Source organism: Ictidomys tridecemlineatus, chromosome 5 (genome assembly GCF_052094955.1).
Source record: "Ictidomys tridecemlineatus isolate mIctTri1 chromosome 5, mIctTri1.hap1, whole genome shotgun sequence".
Lineage (NCBI taxonomy): Eukaryota > Metazoa > Chordata > Mammalia > Rodentia > Sciuridae > Ictidomys > Ictidomys tridecemlineatus.
Genome location: NC_135481.1, coordinates 16,539,233 through 16,556,524, shown reverse-complemented (window position 1 = coordinate 16,556,524; position 17,292 = coordinate 16,539,233). Strand labels below are relative to the sequence as shown.

The 17,292-nt window shown below is 47.2% G+C and overlaps 1 non-coding gene across 1 annotated transcript; it reads right to left on the bottom strand.

The window, feature by feature from the left end:
• Positions 1-15,594: 15,594 nt before the first annotated feature.
• On the bottom strand, positions 15,595-15,777 carry LOC120887105 (U2 spliceosomal RNA). The gene has a single exon (XR_005730264.2). It is a non-coding gene; the product is annotated as a U2 spliceosomal RNA (small nuclear RNA).
• Between the last annotated feature and the right edge of the window lie 1,515 nt (positions 15,778-17,292).

Sequence of the window (17,292 nt, the reverse complement as noted above, 5' to 3'; positions counted from 1 at the left end):
GATTTTAATATTATTTTTTAGTATTTGGCAGACACAACATCTTTGTTTGTATTGGTGCTGAGGATCGAACCCGGGCCGCACGCATGCCAGGCGAGCGCGCTACTGCTTGAGCCACATCCCCAGCCCCAGGAGCAGCTCTTTGGATTGCTTTAAGTCAATTCCTCTCACATATATTTTTAGTGTTTTATTTCATGGGTTCTAATATTTTAGTTTTTTAGAATCTATTGATTTTATTTTTAAAGCCACTATTCCTACTCTTGGATTCTTTTTAACTTTTTTCCGCTGCTCCTCTCTCAGGACCCCACCCCCGAGCCTGGCCCTGGGCCGTGTCCTGGAAATGCAGCAAATGCTCCGGGAGACTGCGCAGAGCCAGGCCCAGGTCCTGCAAAACCAAAGGGGGGTCAGGCCTAGGCTGTGCTCTGAAGGGGCCCCAGAGTCCCAGGCAAAGACATGCCCTCGTCCATGACCCTCGGGAACAATGAGAAGAGAGGATGGACTTCCTGATGCCACGAGGTAGCTCTATGGGAATTCCAAGGTGCTGAGGCCTGGGTGCTGAGGGTTCAAGGTCATGTTCACAGCGGAAAAATTCCAGCTAGACATGAAGACCTCAGGCCAGGTAGGTGCTCGAAGCTGACATCAGAGGGCAGGGGAGAGACTGTGGCCAGGAAGAGGAGCCAGGAGAGAAAGGGGAAGAAGGTGGCCACCAAGCCTAGACGATAAGGCCATGAAGAAAAACAGGACATTAGGAGAGTCCAGGCGTCCTCCCTGGAGAACCTGCACCAGTTGCACAAATGCATGGATTCATATTCTCAGGGCAAGGAGCCCCTGCATCCTCAGCAGGAGTTCTTCCCAACAGCCACCTCCCCATGGTCACATCACCCGATGCATTGGCCCATCCCTCCTCCCATTTTAGTTTCTTCAATTGAGAGAAAACACACTATTCTAGGATGTGGAAAAGCACAGAGCTGATTTCTGTGTCCAGCGATGCAGCAGTTTGAGTTGCTGAGGTCGACCTCATGGTTCCAACAACTAGAAATGCTGAATAGAATGAGAAGCATTCTCTGTAAAGTATGGAAGAGCTACACGGTAGTGAGGGGTTCCAGACCAACACTGTGTGGAAGGAGGAATCTGAGTGCTGCAGCTCTGTGTCCTGTGGGCATCTGCCTGTCCAGCAAGCTTGACCTTCAGTTTGGACATCATTGGGAGCTTTCGGGGTAAGAAGATAAAACTCAGTGCTCAGTAAAGATGGGGAATCTAGAGGGCATCTTCCCTCACAGAGACAGACCCCAAAGGGAAACCCACAGGTAAGTACGGAACAGAAGGAAAACTAGCTCACCCCTCCTACAGCCTGGGACTATAAGAAAAGATGCCTTGTTCCAATCAGAGCCAAAGGAGAAAGAGCCACTCATGAAAAGTGGCCTTACAGCCCAAGTCCCCACCACCACAATGGCCAGAATAACAATGACTATTAATTTAATCTTAAGTTGTCTTGGGCCAGTAATATCTTTGAGGCAGCCAGAAGAAGCCAATGCAGATCATTTCATCCCAGACCTCAAAGAATTACCAAAAATAGTTACCTGAGAACAAGGAACATACAACTCAGACTAAAAATAACCAAGTACACAAATAAATAAGGCTTTAGGAGTGAGAACCAGCAGAAGCAGAGCTGTATTCAGATACTGGAATTTTCAGGTATAGAATATAAAACAATGATGTTTACTGTGTGAAAAGAGGAAAAAGGTATGTTTTGATAATGTCTTCAGGGGACAGCAGATTCCACAAAGAAGAATCTATTATATCTAAAATGAAAAGCATAATAACTAAAGAAAACACTCAATGAATGTGTACAATAGATTAGATAGAGCTGAACAGAGAATTAGTGAATCAGATGAATGCAAAGAGCAAAGAGCAAAGGAGATGGGGGATAAGAAAGAAAAGGTAAGAGGTATGGACAATACAATGAAAAGATTTCATATATATTAAGCTGGAAAGGAGAAAACAATGAGAGAACAAGGCAAAAGCAATAATTCAGGAAATACGACCAACAATTTCCAGACCTGAAGAAAGCTATCAAGCCACAATTCTAAGAGGATCAAAGAATCCGATAAAGGTTAAATAAATGGAATTCACATGGAGATTCATCAGAGTGAAACTGTAAAACACCAAAGACAAGACTTTAAAGCTGCCATACAAGGAGGCAAACTACATTACAATGTATGCAAAAGAAAAAAAAGATGGATTAGCAGCTGGCTTTCCACAGCAAAATTTGGGTGCCAAAACATAACAGAAAGAACAGGCATGTGTTGAAGAAAAATAGATGCCAACCTAGAATCCTGTAGCCAGTGAAAATATCCTTTGAAATGGAGAATTAAGACTTTTCAGATATAAGAAGAAAAAACATCACTACCAGAAGAGCCTCACTAAGGCAATGCCAAAGGTTGTTACTAAAGGAAGAAGAAAAGTGATCCATGAAGATCTGAGGTCTAAGTAAAAGGAACATCCAGATGGGGAACTGCACGGAGAAGAGGTTCAACTGCTTTAAGCTGTGCTGACGAGGGTACGTGGGGCTGAAGGAAAGACAGAATTTAAAATGGGAAAACACCAACACCTAAGTAAGGGGTTAAATGGTTTTAAAGTGTCTTAGATCCCTCACATGGTCCAGGAGAGTAAAGGTGTTGATTAACATTAGCCACTGATTCATTTTGAATCCACGTGTGATTTCTAGATTAACTCTTACAAGGTTAGAAACAGGGCTGGGGACATAGGTGAGTGGCACACGGCCTGCTGATCATGTGCAAGCCCTGGGGGCAAGTCCCAGAATGTGCACACGCGCACGCACGCACACACACACACACACACACACACACGGGACAGAAACAGAATATATCTTTCCAATTAATTGAAGGAGCAATTTTGAATGGTCAAAAATATTCCATTAATCAAAAGGGGAAAAAAAGGACAAGAAATTAAAAGAACCACAGAAGATGTGGGGCATATAGAAAGCACAAAATAATGTAGTAGAAATAAATATAATAAATATACCAGAAATTACATTGAATATAAGTAGAATAAGTGCTCTGGTTAAAAAAAACTTGAGATTATTAGACTGGGTTTTAGAATACTAGAAATTTATTTAAAGCATACGATATATTCAAAATGGATGGGAAAACCATGTTATCCCAACAATTAATGAAAGAAAGCTGATATCACTGTATTAATATTAATCTAATCTAAGGCAAAAAAGAATTGTTCGAGGAAAAGAAGGTCGCTAGCTAGGCTGGGTGTGCAGCCCAGTGGTAGAGGCCTGGCCTAGCAGGTGTGAGGCCCTGGGCTCCATCCCAGCCAAACAACAACAAAAAGGGTCTATTTCACAATAATAAAAATGAAATAGAGCAACATCCAAAACCATAAATGAAATGCACACACAAAATGATGAGCGAAAAAAAGCAAGATACCAAAGAAATATTGCTATATGATTCCATTTACACAATGTCCAAAAAATAGGAAAAGCTGAACTGTCATGTCTAGTGATTCACAATAAGAGGTACACTTAAGAACAAAGGCAAGAAAATAATAGCCTAGGAGTCAGGGTAGCGGTGGCATGCGAGGGAAAGGAACGACAATCAGCAAGAGGCACTCAGGTCAGGGTGCTGCTAAAGTTCTGGGTCTAGTGACCTGGGCGCAGATTTCTCAGGTGCTTGTTTTGTAAGTATGTTTTATTCCGGGTATAAGCATCCTTCAGTATCCACGGAAGTCTGTCTCAGGACCCACATGGATGTCAAAATCCACAGATACTCAAGCCCCTCATATAAAATGGTACTGTATTTGCATGGAATCTTACACAGCCTCCTGTATACCTTAAATCATGTATAGATTACTTGTAATACAATATATATGCTCTATCAATAGTTGTGTAACACTGAATTGTTTAAGGCATAATGAAAGAGAAAAAAGTCTATAGATATTCAGTGCAGATACATTTTCTTTCCAATTACTTTCTATCTGCAATTGGTTGAATCTGTGGATGTGGAACTTATAGACATGGATGTCCAATTGTATTTATATAATTAATTCTGCAATTAATTAGGCAAAAAAACAATTGTTCGAGGAAAAGACGGTCGATAGCTAGACTGGGTGTGTAAAAAGGGGACCAGGCACTGTGGCCCACGCCTTGTGATCTCAGTGGCTCGGGAGGATGATCCAGGAGGATTGAGAGTTCAAATCCAGCCTCAGTAACTTAGTGAGACCCTAAGCAACTTAGCAAGACCCTGTCTCTCAATAAAATATATTTTTTAAAAAATGACTAAGGATGTGGCTCAGTGGTTAAGCACCCCTGGGTTTAAGCCCCAGTACAAAAAAAAAAAAAAAAGGCATTCTGAGATCTAGACCTGTTTCATAATGTGAAATCCCTTCCATAGATGGAAACTAATTCCTCTCCTTGAACGTGGACTAATCTTGGTGACTTTTTTCTTACAAATGGAGTAGAGTAGAGGTGATGATCTGAGACCTGGGAGGTCCATGCTATAATGGACTAATTATAGCATGATATATATATATTCTACTTATATTTACATTAAATATAAGTGGAATAAGTGTACTTATTCTACTTATAAGTACCTGGAGGCCCATGTGCTGAAGGCTTGGTCCTCAGCCTGTGGAGGAACCTTAAGGAGGTGGGGCTTAGTGGAATGCACGTAGGTCCCTGGGGACATGCCCTTGAAGGGGGTATTAAGACCCTGGCTCCTTCCTGTTTCTGTCTTCACTTCCTGAATGATATGAGGTGGGCAGCTTGCTCCATGTTCTCGCCATTATTTACTGCCTTGCCACAGGCTTAAAAGCAACATGGTCAACTGACCATGGACTGAAACCTCCAAAACTGTGAGCCAAAACTAAACCCTGAACTAGAACTGTGCAGCTAAGCTCCTCACACTTTCTCACCCCTCAGAAACAGTGAGTTAATGAGTGTTTGCTTTTATAAGCTGCTGAGTTTGGGATAATTTGTTACCTTTTCACTTTTTGAGTTGATTATCTCAGGTATTTTGTTCCAGTAACAGAAAGCTGACAAAGTCCATAAAAAGCACTATGACTTCCTTATTCTTTTTTTCTTGCATTTCTTCCTCTGGGAGAAACCATGTCATTGAGGACAATTTACCAGCTTATGAGGAGGCTCACAGGGTGAGGGACTGTAACTTCTAGGCAATAGCTAAAGGAGTGGGCCTCCCTGGAAGCAGATCCTCTACCCCTAGGCAAGACTTAGATGCCTGCAGCTCCTGCCAATATCTTGATTGCAACACTATGAGAAACCCTTAATTACAGCCTTCCAGCTAAGCTGTGCCCAAATTCTTATCCTACAGAAACTGTGAGTTAATAAGTGTTTGTTGTTGAAAGCTTTTGAGATTTGGGATAATTTGTTACACAGCAAGAGATAACTAATACATATCACTAACTTGCTGTGTGGCCAAATTGCATTTTCTCTCTGCGCCTCAGTTTTCTTACCCACATATAGGAGAAGTTAGACTGGATTGTAAATGGCAAACGATGGCAATCCAGAAGTGCAGTGAGGATTCTGAGCTGCACCTGAGATCAGGGAGACAAAGGCAGTGATTGATTGATTGATTGATTGATTGATTGTGTGTGTGTGTGTGTGTGTGTGTGTGTGTGTGTGAGAGAGAGAGAGAGAGAGAGAGAGAGAGAGAGAGAGAGTGTGTGTGTGTGTGGTGGGGAGCAGGAGCATGGCAGCTTGCTTTCCATGTGTATTTGGCTCCAGAAAAAAAGGATCCCTAAATCTAGGGAAGGGAAATCATCTTGATTTCTCCCTTTTACTAAATAGAACTTTTTTGGAAGTCCAAGCTTAGTAGCTTAGCAGTGCCGGAAGCTGGCTCCTCCCAGCTCCATGTTTGAAATCGATTAAGGAGCATCAGCCAAGGCCCTGGGTCCAAATCTTGTCTGTCACTTACCAGCTGTGTGACCTCCAGCAACTTCCTTCAACTCTTTAACCCTCAGCTTCCTCTCCGGTAAAGTGGAAATTTCTCCATCCATGGAATGAATCATCTCAGCTTCCAGCCAATCAGTGCAGCAGGAGGCTTGACTCACACACCAGCAACAGCCCAGAGTCCCCGCCATCAGGAACTTTCTGTCTATTTGAGGGGAGGAGTCTTGGTCGCATTTCAAGCCAGTGCCAGCACAGTGCCTAATGACTTGGAGCCAGGATCTGCACAAGGCCCACAAGCACTGGCACCACCTGGGAACTTGTTGGGATGCACAGCTCAGGCCCCGCCCCAGCCTGGAATCACGCCCTCTGGGGGTGCTGTGATGAACCTCTCTGGGACTCCAATGGGTGCCCAAGTCTGAGGAGCACTGCTCTAGAATCCGACCCCCAGAAGGACGGGGAGAGGTCTGCTAGAGGAGCTGAAATTTGAATCTTAAGGAATGACTGGAATTCGGATAGACAGAAGAAAGGACAGAAGTGATTTCCCCGAGCCACAGCAAGGGGGTGGGACAAACCAGCAAGTGCCATCAAGAAACCCAGTGCTGGGCTGGGGAAGAGCAGGAGCTGTCAAGTGGGGAGCTTGGCCTCCATGGAGCAGGTCACCGGGAGTCATTGCAGGTGCCTGAGCAGGAGAGTGGCAATATCTGCTTCCTCTTTTAGACTTCTCAGCCAGAGCTTTTCCCCAGGTCTTACCGTGCTCCAAGATGAATGCCTCCACTTACTCTCATCCTCCAGAGCTGAGGAGACCCCTGCCACGACGCAGGAGGCTCTGGGATGGCAAGTGTGGAGGAGGGGTGGCAGGGAGACAGAGCAGAAGCCGGGGCCAGGGCCCCCTCCCAGAGGCCTCAGGAGCACCAGCTCAGCACGGGCCTGAGCCGCTGTAGCAACCACGCACTGTGCCCAGGTATTGAATTATGAATGGATATTGCCCAGAAATAATTGCAAACATTATTGCCCCCCACACGGGTGTCCTCTGCGGGGCCGCAGCAATAGATTTTGTTGCTTTAACGCTGCAGGGTCATTATAAATTAGAGCCATCACGTTAACAGCAGGCCAGCAGACGTGAGGAGAGGGAATCCCGTTGGAAAGCTCCGAGAGGAAGAGACCCCTCAACTGCACACGTTGGTTACCCTCAACTTTTCCTTTGGTTTGATCGATTCCACCCGTCCCTATTAAATAACTAATTATTTAACATCTTTTAAAGCTTTGTTATATATTAGAACAGGCAGGACACAAATGAGTGCTTTTAATAATATAAAAGCCCATTAGCTTCATTTACTGTTAATGTTAAAATAAACATGAGGCAATTTAGATATACTATTCCAATTTCACGGAAACTTTGATGTTTTTCTTTTCTAGTCACATAATTAAGGGAAAAACTACTAATGATATTAAGTTTGTACAGTGTTAATGACAGAAACAGGCACAAGCTGAAATTGCAGCCATTAATATGAAAAAATAAAATATTTAACAGGGGAGATAGATGAGTGCAATTTTAATAAACCAAAATGAAGAGAATTAATTTTAGAAAGTTCCACAGTCTCTCACATGCTACCATCCCACAGGCTGTCTAGTGCATTATTTTTGTGGTCAGGGTTATTTATGGATGGTCTGGAGGAACGTCCTGGTTTTTGCATATTGTTCTGTGGATGGTGAAGATTTTTTGCCTTTATTCATCGAATTCCTTTTCCTTTCTCTCTACTGCCAGTCCCCTAACTGGGGAGAGGGCCCTTGTCCCCAAACACCAGGAGAGATGCAGGGATAGGGGACAGTGACCTATTGAGGTGGTTCAGCGGGGACCACTGACCCGCAGGGGCTGGGTGGTCACAGGGGATAAAATGTTGGGGTTGTCTCAGAGGCGACAGTAGGCTCCCTGTGTCTGGGTGGGGACAGTCACTGCTCTACGTTCAGCTTCCCCTCGTGGATCACAGAAGAGTTTCTCCTGATCTCCAGTCGGTCCCTTGCAGTGGGTTTTGTGGTGCCCACCAGGGACTCTGGGATGTGACATTATTTGGAGACTGGCAGGGTCTTTGAGATGAGGTGACCCCTGAATCCCATGACAGTGTGCTCATACAAGACAGCAAAAGCACACCCAGACAGAGACAAGGTCATGAGAGGTCAAAAGATGGAGGCAGGTGGGAGTGACATTGCCACCAGCCAAGGGACTAGTCTGGGGCCACCAGGCGCTGGAAGAGGGAAGGAAGGATCCTCCCCGAGAGGCATCAGGGTCAACCGGGCCCTGCTGACATCTGGATTTCAGACTTCCGGATCTGAGAGGATGGAATCAACTCCAGTTGTTTCAAGCCACCAAGTTTGAGGTGACTTGTCACAGAAGCCCTAGGGAAGTGCTGAAATGGAAAGTATCTCTGACCCAACTCACAAAGGCCCCGAGAGGGTTCAGAGAGCAGCGAGAAGGGCAAGATGGCTGGGTGGGGGCAGAATGCAGAGGGAGAACCCAGGCCGACTGCAAGGAGAGCATGTGTAGGCTGACGGCAGGACGTGGCTCCTGCGGCCCCTGCAGCCACATTGCACTGTGCTGTGGTCTGTCCTCTGAAATGTGTGTTGCACTTGGACGGCCACCTCGGTGGTGCTGGGAGATGCAGCTTTGAAGATTAGGTGATTGGTCTTGAGGGTTTTGCCCTCACAAATGGATTACTACATTTGAGGGATACTGGAGGATCATAAGAAGGGCTTTGTTATAAATGAGTTCTCTCTGGCTAGCTGGCTCTGTCTTGGCACATGATGCTCTTGCTGTGTTATGATGCAGCAAGGAGGTCCTCATCTGTGGCTGATATCTCTGTTTCCAGAACCATGAGTTAAATAAACCTTTGGTCTTTATAAATTACCTTGTCTTGAGTATGTTGTTACAGCAACAGAAAACAGACTAAGACACAATTCTTCTTTTGAGTCTGGATCCAGGGTCCTTAGCTCAGAGACAGATGCTGACATCAACCATGCAATTTCTCAGAGATCTGCATGTCAACTCCATGGCCCCCTCCTCTCAGTGGAGGGTTAATAATTCAAATCTCCTTCCTTTGTTCCCCTAGCCTTAAAGGTGGTATCTTCTTCCTGCCATTACTGCCTCCCATTTCTCCCTTTTTGCCCTTTCAGTTGCCTGGTTAACATTCTTTATATCTGGTTGACATAATTTGAAATAAATTCTTGTTAACATAACTGGTGCAGCTCCTGACCACTTCTTGGGCCCTGCCTGATAAAGTATCTTTCTGTCCCACCTTCCTCAGGGTGTCGATGATGGGAGTGGTCACGAGTGGCTGCAGTAATTCCAGCTGACAAATGTTGATGATCAGGCCCAGAAGCCAAGAAGGACCCTTCCTTTCTTGTCCATGTCTTTTCAAGTACAAAGGAAGCTTTCCTGCACGTTCCCCTGGCCAATGTCCCCTCACATTTCACTGGCCACGCCCTCTAAGGCAATACCTGGCAAGGAGAACGAGATACTGTGACTGGCTCAGACTATGTGGGCTCCATCTCCCTGGGATGGAGATGGCTCCGTCTCCCGGCTGTGGTCACTGCTATGGCCAGTCAGAAGGGTCCCAGCTAAACAAAGCTGGGCTCCTCTTTCTCCCCTGAGAAAGGAGCTGGAGGAGTCTCAGCAGTAGTGGCTGCTCCACCATCTCACCTCAGTTGCAGATCCAGGTGGTAGGTGTTGGGACAGTTAGGCACAGAGGGGGCCACCACACGGCAGGAGATCAGGGGACATCTCACAGAGCTGGGGGATAGAGGTGAACTGAGGTTTGAAGGACAGGTAGCAGGAAAAGCAAGAGCTTCCAGACAGAGATATGGCTGTGTCCAGACCTGGGTTTCCATGCTGTTCACTGAACTCTGAGCCTCACTGCTGGCCATAAGGCAAGAAGTCACCTCTTCATGTGTCTGCTGCATGAATTCTGCTCAGTGACAGTGCCCCAAACCATCCTACTTCCCCCTCTGCCTGTTCTCTCCCTGGGCCTCACAGGGGTTACAACTTCTCAAATGAAAGTCCTCAGCTGAGAAGATACTAGGGTTTCCCCTCCCCCTCCCATTAGAGGATATAATTAGTTACAGGAATGCATAATATTGAGGAAATTTCTTTCATTTGCAGGTAACTACTTGTTTTGGGAGGAGGGTGCTCCATGTGGTATGTGACTCTGAGAGGGTGGGGGAGACCCCCAAGCAGGTCGAATGGTGGGTGGGGTCATGATTTGTTACCTCCTCTCTGCCTTCCATGAATCAAGCCCTTGCCTGGAGAGCTCGGCTCTGCTGGTGTCACCAGGCACTTGAGCTGTAATGTATAACAGGGTGCGCAGTGTCCCTGACAGCTGCAGAGATTGATCCACAAGCCAAAGGGAAATGCATTAACCAATTTAACTGTCCGGAAATCCAGCATAATGAACATCAAAAGGTGTCTTATTACTAGCTCACTGTTGCTTGCCTTTACTTATTTGTTAACATTAAATTTTTTTTTTCAAATTAATTATTGGGGGGAAATGTTTCCATGAACTCGGGTCTGGGAACAGGGTCAGTCTTTCTATCCGTGAAGGGCTCACGGTTTACAGATGTGAATCATTTGGTGTTTTGCAAAACACAACCAGGGCCATGGGGGAGGAGGGGTGAGGATGATTTGGGAAGTGACAGCAGCAGGCGGGGAGGCTGTGAGGGAGTGCCTGGGAAGGTGGATTCCATCCCCCAGGAGATTTCTCACCCTTGATACTGTCGACATTTGGGGATTCGTCTTCCCTGACTGTGGGGCTGTCCTGTAAGCTGGAGGATATTTTTGCACAGTTCGTGACCTTCAAGTCCCCTACCCCCAAGACGTGACAACCAAAAGTGTCTCCCAACATTGCCAAGTGTTCATGGGGGCAAAATCGCCCCCCACAGAGAACCAGTGTGCTCTACACAGGCGTGGGCTCTGGGTGTGGCCTGCCAATTCTTTCTGAAGCATGGCGGAGGCACCTTCTGTGCGTTAGACACTGCGCATGTGCGGTGCTGCTCACGGACCAGGTGAACATGCAGCAGGTGAGGGGGGGTTCAGGGCCATGATGTCAGGAGAGTATGGGGTGCTCTGGAAACTGAGAAGAGGGGCTCCATCTTAGTCCATTTTGTGCTGCTATAATGGACTATGGGAGCTGAGTAACTTATAAAGGAAAGAAATTAAATACTCACGTTTAAGGCCATCACGATACCGGCACGTGATGAGGACCTTCCTATTGTGTCAGCCCAAGTGGGAGGGAAGGAGAGAGAGAAGGGCACCAAACTCATCCTTTTATCAGGAACACACTCCTGTGATAAGGACATTAACCTGTGCCCTAGGGCAGAGCCCTCTCAACCTAATCATTCAAGGTCCCACCGGTCACCACGGTGCACTTGGGATTCCCAACACATGGACTTTGGGGGACACATTGAAACCATAGCACTTACCTAGCCTGGCCTGGAGGAGGGTCCTCCAAGCCGAGTCGACAGGTGCCTGCACCCTCTAAGGCAAGGAATACCTGCAGCCTTCCTGATGCCCCACACCCAACAGAAGGCAACTCCTTTAACTTAACAGGATTGAAGCCCCAGTTAGAATTCAAGAATGTGCTCAGGGAGTCATGGGCGATAGGCTCTTATCCGCCATTAACACCCTGGCCTGGTGGGTCCTACGGGATGACATCTGTCATTGGCTGGCAGCCTTCCAGGCGTGGCTGAATGGACACCTGCTTCATGAGCGTCCCTGGAGGGTTTAAGTAAAGTGGTCTCCCCCTTTCCATGCATACAGGTTGGAGGGAATGAGGCCTGTAAGCTCTGGTGCGAGTGGAGGAGAACCAGGCCTGCTGCATCTGCAGTGCTAGGCGGGAGAAGCCCAGCTGGGGAGGACCGTGGCTCTGAGTCCCAAGCAGCTGACCTGCAGGAAGTCTGGCCTCGCAGGGTTGAGGCCTGGAGACTAGGTGGAAAAGGGAGAAAGGAATCCATCTAATTCTCACCCTCTGCACAGCCCTGTCTCTTGCTGATCCCGAGGGTACCCATTGTCCTTACTCAAAATGTGGCCTGTGGACCAGTAGCACTGGCATCTCCTTGGAGCTGGAGAGAAATGCAGAGCCCCAGGCCCAACGCTAGGACTCACTGATTGGAATCTGCCTGTTACCAAGAGCCCGGATGGGTCCTGGTGCGGAGAAGCACTGTTCCAGGAAACCAGAGATCTGCTGCGGTTTTTTAGGGAGGCCATGCTAGATCAGCTGGAGGGTACCAGCTGGGGAAGATGACTGCCTGCTGCAAGGAGACAAATGTCCCACAGGCCACTCCCCTGGTAGCCCATTGTCTGAAGGCTGAGGTCTAAACTTTTTTTTAATCAGAACCTCACACGTCCCTTTCTGGACACATCTTCTAGCATTCCCCTCCGGGAACCCTGGGCCTTGCCACACTGACAAACAAGCAGTTTTCCCAACACACTGCTAGCTTTCTGGCCTCTGGGTCTTCATCTTGTGGTCCCCTGTACCTGCCAAGACCCTCCTGGGGTGGGATCTTGCAATGCCCACTTCAAAATCACCTCCTCCTGGAAGCCTGGCCCAGACTACCTTGAGAGCAAGCTCTGCCTTGTGCACATCCTCCCCTTAAGGTGTCCCCCCAACCCTGTCCCTAACCATGTCCTCAGCTCCATGGCTAGACCCAAACTACCTGAGTGAAGGAGTGGAGGGCAACTGCTCTCCTGATGCTAGAGGAGAGCACAGAGAGGCTGGCTCACCCACTGATGGCTGGCCCTGAGCAGCAAGCAGCCCGACAGGAAGTCAAGGAGGCCCATTGGGCACAGGGAAGTGGAGAATGGACATTGACACTCATTGAGCATTAACTGTGTGCTAGGCACATAGCTTATAGTACCCAACTTTATCTCAGGGTAGCCTTTGGGTCATCTCGATGGGTAATAAGTTGTTCTGGTGAGATGTTGTACATCTGTAATACCAGTGACTCAGGAAGCTGGGGCAGGAGGATTGCAAGTTCGAGGCCAGCCTCAGCAACTCAGCAACTTAGCAGAGACTCTGTCTCAAATTTAAAAAATAAATAAAGGACTGGAGATGTAGTTCAGTGGTAAAGTGCTCCCTGGTTTCAATCCCTAGCACCTTTACTTTATTTTATTTTTTTATTTTTTTATTTTTTAATTTTTTTTGCACCTTTACTTTAAAAGAAAAGTAATAGCTCATCTGACAGATAAGCAGTGTAGGCTCAGAGGTGTTAAGCAATTTGCCCAAATTAAGGTGTTCCTCTTAAGGTGTTTCCCCAACTCATGTCCCTAACCGAGACATGGGTTGGGGGAACACAGGCATGGTAAGATACTGGGCTGGGATTTGAACATCCCTCTCTCTGGCTCCTAAGCCCATGTCTGTTGAACTGTGTCATGAAATCATTTCAGAAAATCTACAATTTGGGTTGCATAAGTCAACGTAGAGCCAAGATTTATTAGAGGTCATGTGGTTCATTTTAACTGCCAGTAAACTGAGCCCAGAGCAAAGAAATGACTTGCCTGAGGCTGCGGCAGATCTAAGACTAGATCCAGGGCCGGGGTGACACCAAATCAAATTCTTTCCTCTGTATCAGACTCCATAAAGCTCCTGGGTGTGGGCAATTGGAAACCATCCAGGATGGAAGTGTGTTGACCTTGGTGGAGAAGCAAGGAAAGGCAGGGAAGGAAAGCTGGCTGTCTTCTCGCCAGGCAATAAACACGCCATCTCACTTGGTCCTTGAAACCGTCCTTTGGACCCTCCCCCTCTTACAATGGTAGGAAAAAATGTGACTTTCTTTGGAATGAACCAAGAGAGACAGACTGGTGTCTTCAATAGTGCATCTCCCCGAGGAGTCTGCACTTTCACTGTCTTTGAGTTATTTGTCAGCTCTGGACCTTACTGAGAATTGACAAGGGTGCAGATGATTCTCGTCTAAGGAGATGAAATGACCGTAGCCTGCAGGAACACAGCTCATTATTGCTCGGAGGATACTGCTGGGTTTTGCCACTGTACACACTCATTTCAAGTTGCCTTGTGTGTGTGTGTGTGTGTGTGTGTGTGTGTGAGCTTTGCATTCTTCCATTGAACCAGTTTTTAACACCTTCCTGGTTTTCTCATTAATTAATGAGCTTTTCCAAACTTGTTCTTTTTATATTGATGTTAAAGCAGATTATTTACCTTTTAAAACATTATTCCTTAATATAGATGATGAAAGTTAAAACATAAGTACCTTCCCAGCTCACAGCTTGTAAGAGTCACCGTCTCATTTTAAACCTTGTGTTTTTTCTAACCTGTGAATCCCAATCCAGTTTTGCATCCCATTCACAAGGGCTCCAGCTGTGTGGCCACCTTAACCTCTTGGAGTCTCAGTTTTGTGTTATCTACTGAGCATCTAAAATCTACCCTGCTGACCTTGGCTACTCATAGTCAAATGGACGGAAGCACTTGGAGAAAGAAGAAAGCCGCCAGAACAGGTAGGTGTTTTATACCAACGCCAGAGGCCCTCGGGGTTGCTGACTTGCAACTAGAAGGATGGGGGCAAATGCTTGTCCACCGTGACCTCTTCCAAGTCACTCACTCCTGTGTTGGGTCACCTCCCTCAGCTAACGCAGTGGCCTGCTTGGCCAGCTACCCTGCCTACATCCCAGAGGTGCGCGATAATGGATGTATAGGCTGTAAAGTGCTAAAGAGAGGTGAAGACTGTTATAGGTCAGATCTCGAATGTCTCCCAAAGGCCCAGGTATTAAAGCCTAGGTCTCCAGCTGTGATGCTGTTGGGAGGGGGGGCCTGGTGGGTCACTGGGGGAATGCTCTTGAAGGAGATATGGGGACCCCAGCGGCTTCCTGTCTGTCTTTCTCTTTTGCTTCCTGTCGGCCATGAAGTGAGCAACTCCTTCTGCCACGTGCTCTGCCATGAGATGCCGCCTTACCATAGGCCCAAAGGCAAGGGGGCCGAGCAACCTAGACTGAAACCTCTGAAGCCGTGAGCAAGATAACCCTTTCTTCTTTTAGTTTATCCCAGGTATCCGTCTGGTGATGGAGAGCTAACGCAGCCTGCCTGTGATTCTTACTGTTACCATCTTCAACAACTATCGAGGGCTGGGTGGAGAAGTTTGAATGCAGGAACTCCTGGACCCTCCCTTGTGGCCTTGTTCTCTGGGGACAAACAAGGGCTCCTGGCAGAGACATCTCCCACCTTCAGCTCTTGCCCCGTCCCTCCTCCCTGCGTCCTCAGCTAAGCCAGCAGCAGCTAGCTGTCAACTCCACATTTCACTGGCAGGGATTTTCCCAGTGAAAGCTGGGGGGTGCAGGTGTTCTCTGAGAAGGTCATTCACAAGACCTTTCGCATCATGTGCATGGCCCGAGTTATTTATAGCTACGTGATGATTCTGGGGCCTCGCGCACCTGCACCTTTTCCGGAGATGACTTTCCACCAGGTGCGAGCTTGTTGAAGCTCAGCCAGCTGAGCAGGTGTGGAGCGTAGGCCTGGTGCTGGCCTGAGAAGTGGAGGGAGGCCTGATCTGCCTCTACCCTCCACCAAGGGAGCCTCACAGAACCTGGGGAGGGGGCCAAAATCAGGCAGATAGAATCAAGTCCAAAGGGCTCCAGACCTGGAGAGTTTTCAAAGGCTCAGGCTAAAGAACTCAGAACCTGACCAGGAAGGCCTGGCAAGGTTTATTTTTAAAACTTGCCTCAGGGGCTTCTGGTGTCATGCAGCCTGGTTTGGAAACAACTCTTCAAAAGTAATTAAAAAAAAAAAATATATATATATAGAGAGAGATATACACTACACTTGATCTTAGCCAAAAGGCCGAGAAGCTATATATATATATATATATATATATATATAAGCTGTGACACAGAGGTGTTCAGTCAAGTTCAAGGTCATTCACGTTCAAGGTCACTGGTGATCCATTGTTCCAAAGGGACAGGTTCTTCAGGGGTTGGCATTTTCTTGGAGTGAGGCTGTTCCTAGGAGCTGCTGCAGGGGGTCCAGATATGTGGAGGGAGCTCTTTGCTGCATTCCAGAGCAGATCTGGCTGTGAACACCCGAGGAAGAGCTTCAGCTCTGTAAGCCCTGCTGAATGGATAATTAAACAGATAGCAAAATGGAATGCGCTCCACACACCTCCCGGGAGCTGGCTGGGGGAGATAATATGCTTTCCTGTTGTCAGAAGGCACAGGAGGAAAAACAACTGGGCCTGGCCGTTGGCCATTTCACAATATTGCTTTTGTAAACAAGTTGAAAAATCCAATAACTGTAAAACTTATGGCATGTCCTTAAAAGCCTGTCGCTGTTTTCCCCACAAATGGATGAGCGTTTCTGAGTGAAGGTGTTCTAATTAAACTGTCCCCATCCCCAGGGCAGGGGTAATCCTCCTGGAGGGTCTGCTCCGGCCACTGGCCTCACAGAAGCTAACTCACTGGTGAATACCCAGCAAAGGGGCAGCCCCTGCAAGCTGGGAAGACGGAAAGCGGTTCAGCCTTCTGCTAAGAAACCCATTGTCGGTGGGAGCAACAGAACAGCAGGAAGTCTGGTTCCAGACCTAGAGGAACTCATGGTTCTGACAGGAAGAGTGCACATGCGTGCACACGCACACACATTCACACACATTCTGAAAAGGGAACCAAAGGGAGCTCTTCACTGAATGTGTGGAACAGAGACTGAGGAGGGTTCTCCATCCAGGGCTGGGAGTATTCATGGAGGCATCGCAGATAATCAGAGCTAGATGGGATTCCCAAGGTCATTCTGACCAAAAGCCACCTCTCACTCTCTTCCTCTCCCTGGAGTTGGGCTGGACTTCACAGGTTAAGGCATGGTCCTCTACCAGCTGCCCTTCCTCCAGACATCGTGGCAAGTTCAAAGGTTCCCAGTGCCCCCTCCCCACCAGCCACAAGTTCTGGAGTCCCTTTGATCAACCACCCTCTGGTTTGGTAATTTGCTGGAAAGATTCACAGAGCTCAGGAAAGCACTGTATTAATAATGATTATAGTTTTTTTTTTTTTAAGTTGTGGCGAAATACACATAGTATGAAATTTACCATGTTAGCTGTTTTTATGTGTTTAGTTAAGTAGATTCACATCAAGTCAATCTCCAGAACTCTTCACCTTCTAAGCTGAAAGGCTGTACCCGCTAAACAGTGTCCCTTCTCCCCTCCCCCAGTTCCTGGCAACCGCCATGCTATCCTCTGTCTCTATGAATTTGACCAGGTACCTGGTGTAAGTGGGATCACACAGTACCTGCCTTTTTTGACCCCTGAAAATTTGTTATGGCAAAATGGTTACAAATCAGAACCGGCCAAAGGGAGAGACTCCTGGGGTAAGGTCTGGGAGGGTT